The 12,506-nt window shown below is 38.0% G+C and overlaps 1 long non-coding RNA gene across 1 annotated transcript in view; it reads right to left on the minus strand.

Annotated features, from left to right (window-relative positions):
- Window positions 1–3,648: 3,648 nt before the first annotated feature.
- LOC122458905 overlaps window positions 3,649–12,506 on the minus strand; it is a 54,809-nt gene continuing 45,951 nt past the window's right edge. Inside the window, exons 3-4 of the long non-coding RNA XR_006279225.1 lie at window positions 8,454–8,554; window positions 3,649–4,382 (exon numbers count right to left, since the gene is read on the minus strand). This is a non-coding gene — a long non-coding RNA (uncharacterized LOC122458905). The remainder of the gene's footprint in view (window positions 4,383–8,453; window positions 8,555–12,506) is intronic.

Consider the following 12,506-nt stretch of genomic DNA (forward strand, 5'->3'; position numbering starts at 1 on the left):
GATTTTCCTAATATGTAACCTAAATCTATCCTACTCCAATTAAGCTCATTACTTCTTGATCTATCTTCAGTTGGCAGGGAGAGCAATTGATCACTATCCTCTTTATAACAGCACTTAGCATATCTGAAGACTTATTAGGTCTCCCCTCAGTCTTCTTTTCTCAAGACTAAACATGCCCAGATTTTTTAACCTTTCCTCAGAGGTCAATCTTTCTAAGCCTCTTACCATTTTTGGTGCTCTCCTCTGGACTCTCTAATTTGTCCACATCTTTCTTAAAGTGTGGTGCCCAAAACTAGACACAGTACTCCAGCTTGAGACCTCACGAGTGCCAAGAAGAGCAGGACAATTACCTTCCATGTCTTACATATGACACTCCTGTTAATAGACACTAGAGTGATATTAGCCTTTTTTACAACTGCATCATACTGTTGCTTTATATTTAATTTGCGATCCACCATAACCACCAGATCCTTTTTCAGCAATACTACTGCCTAACCTGTTATTCTCCATTTTGTAGCTGACCATTTGAATTTTCCTTCCTAATCATAGTACTTTGCACTTGGCTTTACTGAATTTCATCTTGTTGATTTCAAACCAATTCCCCAATTTGTCAAGATAATTTTGAATTCTAATCCTGCCTCCAAAATGCTTGCAACCCCTCCTAGCTTCATGTCATTCATAAATCTGACATGCACACTCTCTACTCCATCCCCCAAGCCCAAGGATAGACCCCTCCCAGATTGACAGTGATCATTGATAACTACCCTTTGATTATGGTCTTTCAATGAGTTGTGCATGCACCTTATAGTAGTTTAATCTAGGCCACATTTCCCTAGTTTTCTTTATGAGAATGTCGGGTAGGAGTGTGGCCAAAGCCTTACTAAAATCTATTTGTGTATCACATCTACTTCTACTGCTATGTTCTTTTTCTGTTAGGGGTGCACTTTGAGATGTTGCCAATAATCTTTAAAACTCTGAATGATCTGGAACCCAGTTGTCTAAGAGACTGGCACACCCTACTGTGTACAGCAGACAAGATCACCTGAGAAGCTCTTTTGATCAATTCCTGGTGTTAAACATGCTGGGAATTTCTATCTAGAGCATTTCAATCATAGTATGATCCATTCCAAGGGCCAAATTCGACACTCATTTACATCAATGAAAATTTAGAGCAACTCCCTGAGTTAAATGGTGTCACTGTAGGCATACACCCATGCTAGTGAGGAGAATTTGGGCTTAAGTGTTCAAGTACTGAACTTTCTGCCCTTGAACTGCAGCAGTCAGCCATCTATCAGTGTGCCACATTTTTTTACATCCCATTAGCTAGGATATTTCATGGGAAGAAAATAACATCTGCACTCACTCCATCTGGATTCCACATGTAGCTCAATATACTATGCCTTCTACCATCAGGGAAGAAAAAAGAAAGGAAATCCATACAAAATGAATATTGAGTAAAATGCCAGTACCAAGCTTCAAAGGATGTTTCCCTTTTGGGGAATTATGAAACCACTTGGGTCAAATTAAAAATGGATGCAAGTCTATTGAAGTACATGGAGTTATGCATACTAACTTCAGAGGTGAGTTTGGCTTATCGGGTTTAATTTGTCTTTATCATCTCTCTGTTACCTTCTCAGTCCAAAAGAAAGCTGTAACATTTGTTTTTAATAGTTCTGTGCTGTCTAGATAACCTTGCTATTTTTCATTACCTGAAAAAGAGCTCTGTGCAGCTCAAAAGCTTGCCTCTTTCAAGAGAACTTGGTCCAATAAAAGATATTACCTCATCCACCTTGTCTCTCTAATGTCCTGGAACCAACACTGCTACAACAGCACTGTAATCAAAGTACTACATACTGTTTCCAATTGAAAGGTGACATTTTAGGCTTTTATAGAAAAGTGAAGTGTTTTTTTCTTATTCAATAAGTGGGATTTTTGATGTTCAGATTATGATGATTCCATCTAGAATTTGACTAGAACCTTCTTTAAGCGGGATGTTCTCTTCATTCTTGAAAGCACAGATTTAAAATCCAACTACCCTCTGATTTTCTACAATTCTTTATTCTTTGTGAACTACCAGAGCAACACGTATTAAAACAAGAGTTTTCTCTCTTATGCCTTGTTTTCTGTTAGTGATCTTTGCATTGAAGCAATAAAAGCTGAATATGTAATATTACAATATTTTCTACAGTTAAGGGGTAGATGTCAAACACACTATATGGCTGGCTTACACCGAAGAACATGTGGGTCTTTGATATTTATTAAACTTGATTTTGAATAATGGTTTATTCCATCAAAGGAAACAGGAAACTTCTGAATAAATACATTTATTTTTACACACATACACTTTCTTCAAGATTCCATCAGTGTGAACACCTTTCTTTAAGTGGTAACTGGAGCTGAAAAAGCTCAGAGTGCAGGATGGCCCAAGAAAGCCAAAAGCAGTGTACTCTGATAGTAGATGGGTTTAGGATATCTTGATGGAAAGACAGGAGAACCTGGTATGGGTAACAGCAAGTGTGTATGTAAGTGTGTGCATGGCAATATGGGGAAATGGACTAAAGGGCACTTCTATTTGTAAGTCTGGGATCTTCGGCTAAACAGTATCACCAGATTTAGGGTCCAGCACAAGAACAGAAACTAAATAGCTGCAAGAGACTCAGATAACACAGTTTTCAGCTGAGCTTCACTTTGAGGACCTGATTTTCCACTGTGTTATACCGATTTTGAAACCAATTTATACTAGCGTAACAGTGGAGAATAGAGCCCTATGTTTTTACTTTAATTCAACCCAATATCCAAAGCTCAATGTATAGAGTGTCATCTACCAGGAATAAAGACTCTCTATGAAATCCATGAAACCAAAACTGCTAAATGTTACACTGTTCTCCTCTGTATCATACATTTTTTCTCCTTTGATCCAAACATTTCAAAGGGTTGGCACATCCAAGAGCTGTTGTCTGGGCTGGTGAAGATTTTATGTGGATCCAGTTCACCTTTCTTAGTTCAGAAGAGACACTGTTCTGTGACTGGATTGAGAATGGTTTCAATGAACGTCAATATTAGCTTTTCAAGCGCTAATGCACTGCACTCAATGTGAAAAATCTGCTGTAATCACTATGCTGAGAATTTGTTAATTAATCTCACACCACACAAGAGTGATGGGATTTTGTGGATCTAGGTTGGAGCTACAGTAGCTAGTACAGCAGACGAGAGCTGGTTAGAACATTTTCAGTGTAATGTTTTGAAGAGACGTAATGGTTTTTGACTAAATTTTCATCGGGGCAAACAGACAGAGTCACTCACACTCTATAATCTGATAGTTAGGACCCTGTCCTGAGCCACAGAAGACCTAGGGTCATGTCTCTGCTGTGCCTGATTGAGTGATGTGGGATAAAAAACTTTGCTCTGACTCAGACAGAACAATGGCTTGAACCTGTATCTCCCACACACCAGGCCATTCACCCACCTTCCCAAGCCAAAAGCCTCAGGTTTTGATCTGAAAATGGACACTGACAATTCTGTTTTCATAAAAACAGGTTTTGTTTTCATTCCAATATTGAGTTAAACCAAATTTTAAAAGCTCTGAAGTTGCTGCAAGAAAGGAATCATCCTCTTGTCAGCTCTACAGCAAATACACATTCTCCCCAGAGTCAGAAAGACTTTCCATTTTCATCTCATCATTGAAAGTCATCATTTCAAAAAGAGAATTGGCACTTTTTCATCTTTAAGAGGCAGTTTTACTGACACGCATAATCAAGGAAATTAGGCTGATAAAGGAAGAAAACTGATCTTCACAATAGGAGATCCGAATTAGGCCCATGTGGTACAAGTGTATTTCAAAAGTAAGAAAGCTTACTGTATAAATCTAAATTTCAAGCAGAGATGCAGGAATAGAGGAGTTACACTAAAGTCCTTCAGGAAATACAACTCAAGTAGGGGAGCTCATTTTCTTTCCATGTATGTCTGCTTGCACATCCAAGTGTGTACTGACACCTCTAATTCCAGCATTCCTCTAATATCAGTGTATCCTTGCCATCAAAATAATCAAAAGGAAAAAGATAATGATAAAGCCTGAAGAAAGAAAAGTAGAGCACTCAGAGAAATTATTATAATATTTTGGCAAGTGTTCCTTTGCTTTGCCCAAAGAAGAACACAGTTATGGCGGGAGGGAGAAAATCAAAACCCACAAGACAAAATGGACTAAAATAGTCAAGGCTTACAGACCCCCATTTCCCCTGCCCTCTCTCCCAGTCAGAGCAGGACATTGGCAGGAGAAAAGGGAAAGGGTCAGCCGCAAGTCCCTGAGACATCTCCTATAAAAATAAATTTAAACAGAATAGACGATGACTGGCCATTTTCATTTCATGGAAAGTGAGGGTCAACTGAAATAAAAAAAGAAAAGGGTGCAGTTACACTTTAAGCAACTTGCACATGTTCTACTGACTTTGCATGTGGTTTGGTGTAGGGTGTGGTTATAGGGCTCTATAAAAAGCTGATACACAACCTGCATACAATAAAGAAATTAACTACCAAGTAAATCATACAGCCCAAAGAAGTTGCGTGTTCTGAGGGCAGTCTCCACACAGAGCCATGACTTCTTGACCACCTTGAACATTCATCACTGTTTTCCAGATGGCACTTTCTCTCTCAACCTGTTGCCTCCATCCATAATATCAAAAAAATTGCTAATGTAATTATTTCCTATCACCATTCCAAGTACTCACACAGTGCAGAGGGTTGCCAGTTGACTAATGTGCACCGAAAAATATCATTCACCAAAGACAAAATGTCTATTTAAAAATTCTTAATGGGGGGAATGACAAGCACGTAGGTTCACTGCCACGTTCCTTCAGAAAAGAGATTTGCAACGAAGTTGTGGCAGTAATTGCCAAAGCGCCAGATTATGCTACCCTGACCTGGATTAATGCTGTATTTTCCAAGTAGTCCCATTGAAACTAAATCAGACTTCTTATGGAGGAAGATATTTTTCAAAGGAAGGGTTTCAGAAACTGGCCAATAATAATTTCATGCATGGCTCCCTCTGCAGTCACTGTAGTAGGCTAACATTTTCAGTGCATTGCTTGGGACAATTCCTATTAAAGTGTAGGGGGGCTTCTGCACAGACTGAACTTCAAAAGTTTCAGCTACTTTAATTACTTCCGATAAATATCTAAATGGTTGGATAATCTGGACTTCTTGAATTCTGAAACTTTAGAATGAAAATTTTCTATTTTTGCCATGAGATTTTTACAACTTGCTACCTGCTGGGAAAGAAGTCTCCTGATAGCAGTGTTTCTTGGGGTGCTTGGTCACTTCTCTTTCCAGTCTGAGCGAGACCTAACAAAAGAGGTATAGAGCCGTGGCAGCAAAAAGCAGGGAGAAAAGTATAACTTTTAAAAAGTTCTAACTTTTCTTTTAAACCAAAAGATTTGATTTGGATCTTGGGCAACTGTACAGTAGGTTCTTGTTTTGCCCAAACTGATTTGCCCTCTTGAAACCTATTATAAAACCCCATACATTACCCTATTTTCAAATTAGACTATAATGTAAATTAAATATACCCCTAACACTGGGAGAGTTATGAAGATTAAGGTAAAAGGATGTGACAATGGACTTCAAGAGACATTTCAAATACATTTACAAAGTTTAAATTTGTAAAATTGAATGGGTAGCTTGTTAAGGAGTGTAATACACATGTACTTAAAGGAACACTAATCATTTGCTTTATATTAAATACTGACAAAGGGTTTACACAAAACTGTCTCAGTTTTGATTTATCATCAGTTATCAGGAAACAATTGGGTCCTGGTTCACAACTAAGGGTCCTAGGTGCTATGGTAATACAAATAAATAATAAAGCTATACTTGACTTGATAAATTAGCTTGTCTGATACTGTTCACATGACATATATAATGTCATGGGACTATCATGAAATGGTGTTTGGCAGGGAAGGTAAACTATTTTACTTTTCAAATGCCAAGTTCCTTTTTTTAGGGTTATTTTTTTATAATGCTTTTCCCTTCAGTCACAAAGCATTTGGGATGAAATTGTGGACACATAAAAGTTAATATCAAAACTGCCATTGACTTCACTGGGTTGGGATTTCACCCACAGCCTTAAGACCATCCTTAAAAATTGCCTTCTTTCAAAATCTTATTAATTCCATCTATTCCCTTAGAGGTGTATTAAGTAATTTTATCAGTGAACGCTACCACCTCCCCCACCCAATAAAAAGAGAGAGAGAGACAAGAATGGAACTAAAATCATCTATGCAAAACTACATTGTGTATCATGTTTTTTTAATCACTTCCCTTCCTTCATCTATATGCCTGTCTATTTGTCTATGTAGAATGTGAGCTCTTTGGGACAGAAGCTTTAGCTATGATTTTCAAAAGTGATCTGAGATTTTGGGTGTCCACTTGTGACACCTTAAAGGGGCCTGATTTTCAGAGGCTCATCACTTTCTAAAAGGTGTCTTGAATTGGGTCTCCAAAAAATGGAGAGACCCAAAATCACTAGCAACTTAAGAAAATCTGGCCATTGTCTCTTTAATTGTATGTAACCCTTTAACAACACAAGTGGCCTTTCCACAAATAATACAGAACAATAAATGTTGGAGAATAATGGACAATGGTTTGTTTACTTATATTAGTTTATGATTTAAAGGGGGTTAAAAAGTAAGTTTGGGACCAGGGGAACTAAGCTGCCAATTCTAGTTAACTGCTTAAAAAAAAGAGAGCCGAGGAGTTGAGCCAAATTAACATCAGACTACTTATTTATGCACCTAATATGTCTAGGTATCTAGACATCTATCTAGAAATCTAGGTATATATTTGTAGATTCTGGTTCAGCTCAGAATTCAGGGGCAGGCAGATGGGAAGTTCACATGTTTTGTTCCAGCTTATGCCTGTCTCTACACTTTAGGTCATAACCTACTATGTTTTTTATTTTCTGTTGCCTTTCTTTGGAGTCTCATGAATGTTTCAAGGTACTGCTTTTAACGTAGGACGTTTTCCCTCAGGAATTTTATGATATATTTTCTTTTGACTTTTATTGTGGGGCATTATATACCAAAAATATTCCAGTTCAAGTATCTGTTGTCTGGGTATTTTCTGTATTGGTTTGAACTGGCTCCCAAGACCCAGTTCTTTCAGAGGTTAGAGGAAAATACACATCAAGGTCCAAATTTCAGCCTCATTTCTGATTTTTTGGGTTGTTTGAATCTTATGGGTACTTTGGATGGCATGTTTTTGCAGTGAGTGCTCTTGTAAGTCCATAAGCTCTGCACGCTGGTACATACTAGGAGGCATCAGGTTCAGGGCCAGAGTAGTTGTATTCTGACTTGTGGAGGATTATTGGGAACTGGTAGCTCTTTAAACAGATCCAGAACGAAAGGCTTCTAAGTCATACCTCAGTATGTAATGTGTGAGTTCAGTTTATGTGGTAAAAAGTGGACAATGTCTATCAAACAAGAATGACATAAAATACATCCTGGATTAACGAAGTCCTGAGCTGGTTGCTTACAACCGAATTTTTAAAAAGTTCCCAAATGGCAGTGTAGAGTTCAAAGCCTGATCTGAAATTACTAAAACAACAATCGCACACTGATAAAATAGAACGGACTTGTAAATCATTAACCATTTAAATAAAACACAAATGACAACAGTGGAATATACTGAACCAGAAGTACTAGCAGCATGTTGACCTGCAAAATTCAATCCAACTAACTTTTATTTGCATTTCCAACAGCAGCAAAACACCTAACCCCAATAAACAGATTTTTATTTTATTGTTTCTATGACAACTGTTTGCCTTTCATGCCCATCCAAGGAGATGAATGGTGGAAAACACTTTGTGGTAAATTGATTCCCTCTCTTTTATCTCCTTCCATATGGTGCTGTTTTATTCAAAAATATTATTGGTTTCAGTAATGTAGATTTCAATGCCATTTTTGTACAGAACATTAATTCAAGGCTATGAACATTCAAGGCTTTAGTAACTTATGTTTTTATATTTTCAGTGGACTGCACAGTGTCTTTTTGCTCACACTAAGACAAAACGACTGTTTAGTTTTTGCAGCTTGCAGCAAACTACTGATAAGGATTTAAAAACAAAAGTATTCTTGACAGATCATGTAGTTTGCCAGCATTTCGTAAATGACCCATTGTCATTATTTCTAGATATATTTTCTAAGTGCATTTTCTAGAATGTTTCACATTCATCTAATTAATGAAAGCACCACTATATTAAAAAGACTCCTCTCTAGACCAGTACTGTTGATTAGTTTTAAAAATCAGTGTAAACATAGTAGTTTTGTAATGGAAAAGCCACCCTCAACCAACCAAACCAGATAACTAATTATATCTTAACAGGCTTATACCTTATTTATAGAGATCAGAACTTTCCAAGAGTAACAAGTGATTCTGGATGCTTCATGTTTTGGGTTCCCTACCTGATGCACCTGGATGCTGTTTTTCACTTGTGCTGATCACCTGCAGTCCCACTGACATCAACTGGAGTTGTGGGGTAGACTAGATAAATTGTTGTATTCACCTCCATAGAGGCAAAAATAGTTTTCTAGCTTTCCCCATGTAATTGTGTTCAGGTGTTATCCAACTTCCAAAAAGTCCTGGGAATAGAAAAATTATGGAGCAGCCATTTTTAAGAGAAGAAAGAGACTTTGCTTTCAACCTGCCTCTGTTTGAGATTGCAGCCTCACAAAAGCAAGCTGGGAAATGCTATCCCATGCTGGGAAAAGGGGGTGGGGGTGAATGGCTGGAGTCCTTTTTAAACAATCTCCTCTTTTTCAGGAAAGCAAGAATTCAGAGCTAAAAGGCTGCTGGAGCCTGTTATATAGAAATAGGAAAGGTTTCAGGAGCAATACTCACTTTGAGTTTACACCTAGGGTGAGATTTACAAAGGTGCCTGACTTTCAGTGAGAGTTGGGCTCCCTTAAGTGTTATGAGAAATAGCTTCCCCAACAGAGGGTGCTATAGTACGATCACACATAGGAACGTAGAGAGCTCTACTTTCAGAAGTGTTTGATGAGATAGAACAGTATGTGTGGAGGAAGAAATATAGCCTGGATGTGGCACTGTCTTAGCTCTCTCTCTTTCTATGCTAAACACTGAACATTAGTCACCTATGAAAATCCCACACATTTTTGTTTCACTTCAATGATGCGCACAAATTTAATCTTGTTTGTGTGTTTATCTTAACGATACCATTTAAAGAATTTATCTAGCCTAGACTTATATTTAACTTGCTACATCATCTGATAGACATATTTCTAAGATATCACAGTGGGACGTACACAGCGTTCATTCTGTACTACCAATATACTGGTAATAATATTAGAAAAGGAAGCAAGGATGAAATACCAGAAGAACATTAAAATGTGGTTCCACTCTGAAAAGTGGCTGTAGAAAAATGGTACCTTCTTAATACAGCAGCTGATGCTAGGATTATATGTTCAGAGTCAGACTGATTATTTTAGTAACAAAAGTAGTTTTTACTACTGCTATGTGCAATTCTGGAGAGTTCACACAGCTAAGAGAAAGTGAGCTGGATTCTCTTTTCTTGTGTAACATCAACATTATTATTAACTAAATTCTAGCCAGATACATCTGCGCAACTGCAGTTGGTTGGAAAATGGGCTTTTTTCCTCACCACAGAAAAGTGTGATAAAAATGAAAACAATTGTCAACATTTTTGATGGAAAAGTTTGACTTGGTGAAAAATTAAAAACTAATTTTTTTCAAAGCCCCACATGTTTCAGTTTGGAAACCCCACTATGATGCCTCACAGGCATTGTAGTTCAGCTGCCTCAGCTCCCATTCCCCTCTGTGGACCAGACTCCTGAGTCAGACTATATCTCCCATGATCTACCACAGTCTCCCCTCATGATGAAGGAGATGATTGCATCATAGAAGTCCCTGAATATGGTGGATCATGGGAGACATAGTCTGGCTGGGAAACTTGGCAAAGGGGAGAATGAAAACATGAGAATACCGAACTACAATTCCTATGAAAACCTATGGCAGAATATCTAAATTAAAATATTTCAGGTTTTTGACCCAAAAAAATGATTTTTTTCTCCCTAAAGGAGACACTGAGAATTTTCATTTTGTCAAAAACCAAATTTTCAGTCAAAATGTTTTCAACTAGTCCTATTGCAAACCCACAGACAGCAACTGGTTTGCAGAGGGGTCACAGGTCATCAATTCTCCTGCAGAGCCTATATCAGCGTGAATGGTGATGGTTTGTGAGGCTACACTTCACTTTGAGTTTCTGATTCCATCCAGAGTTTACAAGGCTTGCAGTTAGAAACAAAAATGTAAGCTAAGTCAGTTCAATATGGAAATCAATAGAGGAGAAACATGGAGCACAATAATGATAGTTTTATAAAAACAACGAGGAGTCCGGTGGCACCTTAAAGACTAACAGATTTATTTGGGCATAAGCTCATGCATCTGAAGAAGTGGGGTTTTATGCCCAAATAAATCTGTTAGTTTTTAAGATGCCACCAGAATCCTCGTTGTTTTTGTGGATACAGACTAACATGGCTACTCCTCTGATTCTTGATAGTTTTATAGTCACTTTTCAGTGCAGAACCACATTTATGTAAGCAAGAATTTACAGCATAAATTAGAATTTGGCCAGGACATGGGGTTAATACCTGGGCTGGCTGGAAAACAAGATTTAGGTTCCATAAATAAATTTGAACAAAAACATTTGTTTTTGTTCCATGTCAAAATGAGAACTGGACAGCTTTTGAACTCACTCCAGTGCTATTATTCCACCCCAAAATTGCCCAGTGGTTAGGGCACTTAATTAGCCTGTATGAGAATCCAGGTTCAAGCCCTTGCTCTACATAATTTGGAGCACATTCCACTTTGGGTGCAGAGGAGCAAGAAATTGAACCTGAGTGTCCTGCATCCCAGGTGACAACCAAGCTATTGGCAGTTCTGGGGTGATTACTCTGACAAAAAACCTGTTTTGCTGCAAAATTCCTGACCACTTCTAGTAAATACCTTTATTCTTGTAAGTGCTGTGGGATTTTTAGTGATGTGAGAACTAAAGGCTAACTTCAGGGGAGCTGCTCAGACTTTTTGGTTGACCAGAAGATATCTGCCCATGTTCTCAAAGGTTCTGGACCCACATTGTTTATTCAAAGAAATTTGACTTATTATCGGTTTTATGAAAACTATTTTTTTATGAAAACAAAAATAAAACCAAAGCTAATCTGTTAATAATATTAAGTTAAACTAAGAATAAAAGCAATACAACTGCCAAATCAACAAGTTTATCTCAGTATTGGATTGGAATTAAAATCTAATAAATCTGATGATTTACACAAGAAATAATCAATACGTATAAATTCTAAGAAAAGCTCTAATGAGGTGGTTGTCCATGTGTTATGAACCCCCGCTGAAGAATTTTCAGAATCAGATCTTCAACTTGCCGCTAGTTAAATATTTTGATATTCAAACAAAAATTATTAATGTCTGAACCACAACCTCAGAGCCAATTAAAAAGTTCCTTCCTTAGATTTCAGTTCTAGTGTGGTGGCTAACCCCTCCCTTCCCCCTTCCCCCTCCCACTCCAAAGCGATGTCATAATACAGATTTTAACAGAACACTTTGGTAAGCAGAAATCTGACAACTCTTATGTACCAACATGTACATACAACAGTTTAAGTTTCTTAGGCCTTTTAAAACACACAACACACTTCAATCTTTAGGGCTGTTTAAACCTGGGGAACTGTCTTTCTGGCACCTTCCCTGTGTGGACATTACAGTGCGCAGAGACATACATGCATACCACAACCATACCCCCCACACTTTAAAATTAAAGAACAAAAGGGTGGGATGTGTCTCAGCTAATAAAAACAGAAGACAACAATAGAAAACAGCAAGCTAAGATTCTTAAAACAACATGGGGTTCATAAGCTCTTCAACTCTTGTAGTTTTCTGGACTGTCATGGAGTAGGAGCTGGCATTGCAGTCATCGAGCCAGATGGTGATATTGCTGATGAAATGATTCTTGCTAGCAGACATTCTTTTTGTCTTGACTTTGTCTCCTCAAGGTGTGAGCCTGAGGGTTTTAGAAGTGTCAGTCTTCCCTCCAGTGGCTTGTTGACATCTTGATCTTATCCTTTATTCATTTGGTTTGCTAGCTTCACTCACCTCTGTCTTGCTGCACCTCCCTCCAAGGTCTTCAGACAAGTCAGGTGCAACACCTATGTTAGAGCCATGCAACTTGATTCCTAGTCCGTATGAATTTGGTCATCCTTAGCTAGCATCAATTTGGAAATGTCCTGCTTAACCTACCAATTTAAAAACCATTTGGTGATTAAGTCCATGACATACCATCCCCCAAAGTCATAAAAATACAGAACATGTGACCGCTTTGACAAAACAGACATGGATGTCTGGTTGAAATGGTCTTGCGATGACATTATGCCACCAGTCTATGGCAAGTTCCACCCGAAGTCCTATAAACA

This window comes from Dermochelys coriacea, chromosome 2, assembly GCF_009764565.3.
Source record: "Dermochelys coriacea isolate rDerCor1 chromosome 2, rDerCor1.pri.v4, whole genome shotgun sequence".
Classification (NCBI taxonomy): Eukaryota; Metazoa; Chordata; order Testudines; family Dermochelyidae; genus Dermochelys; species Dermochelys coriacea.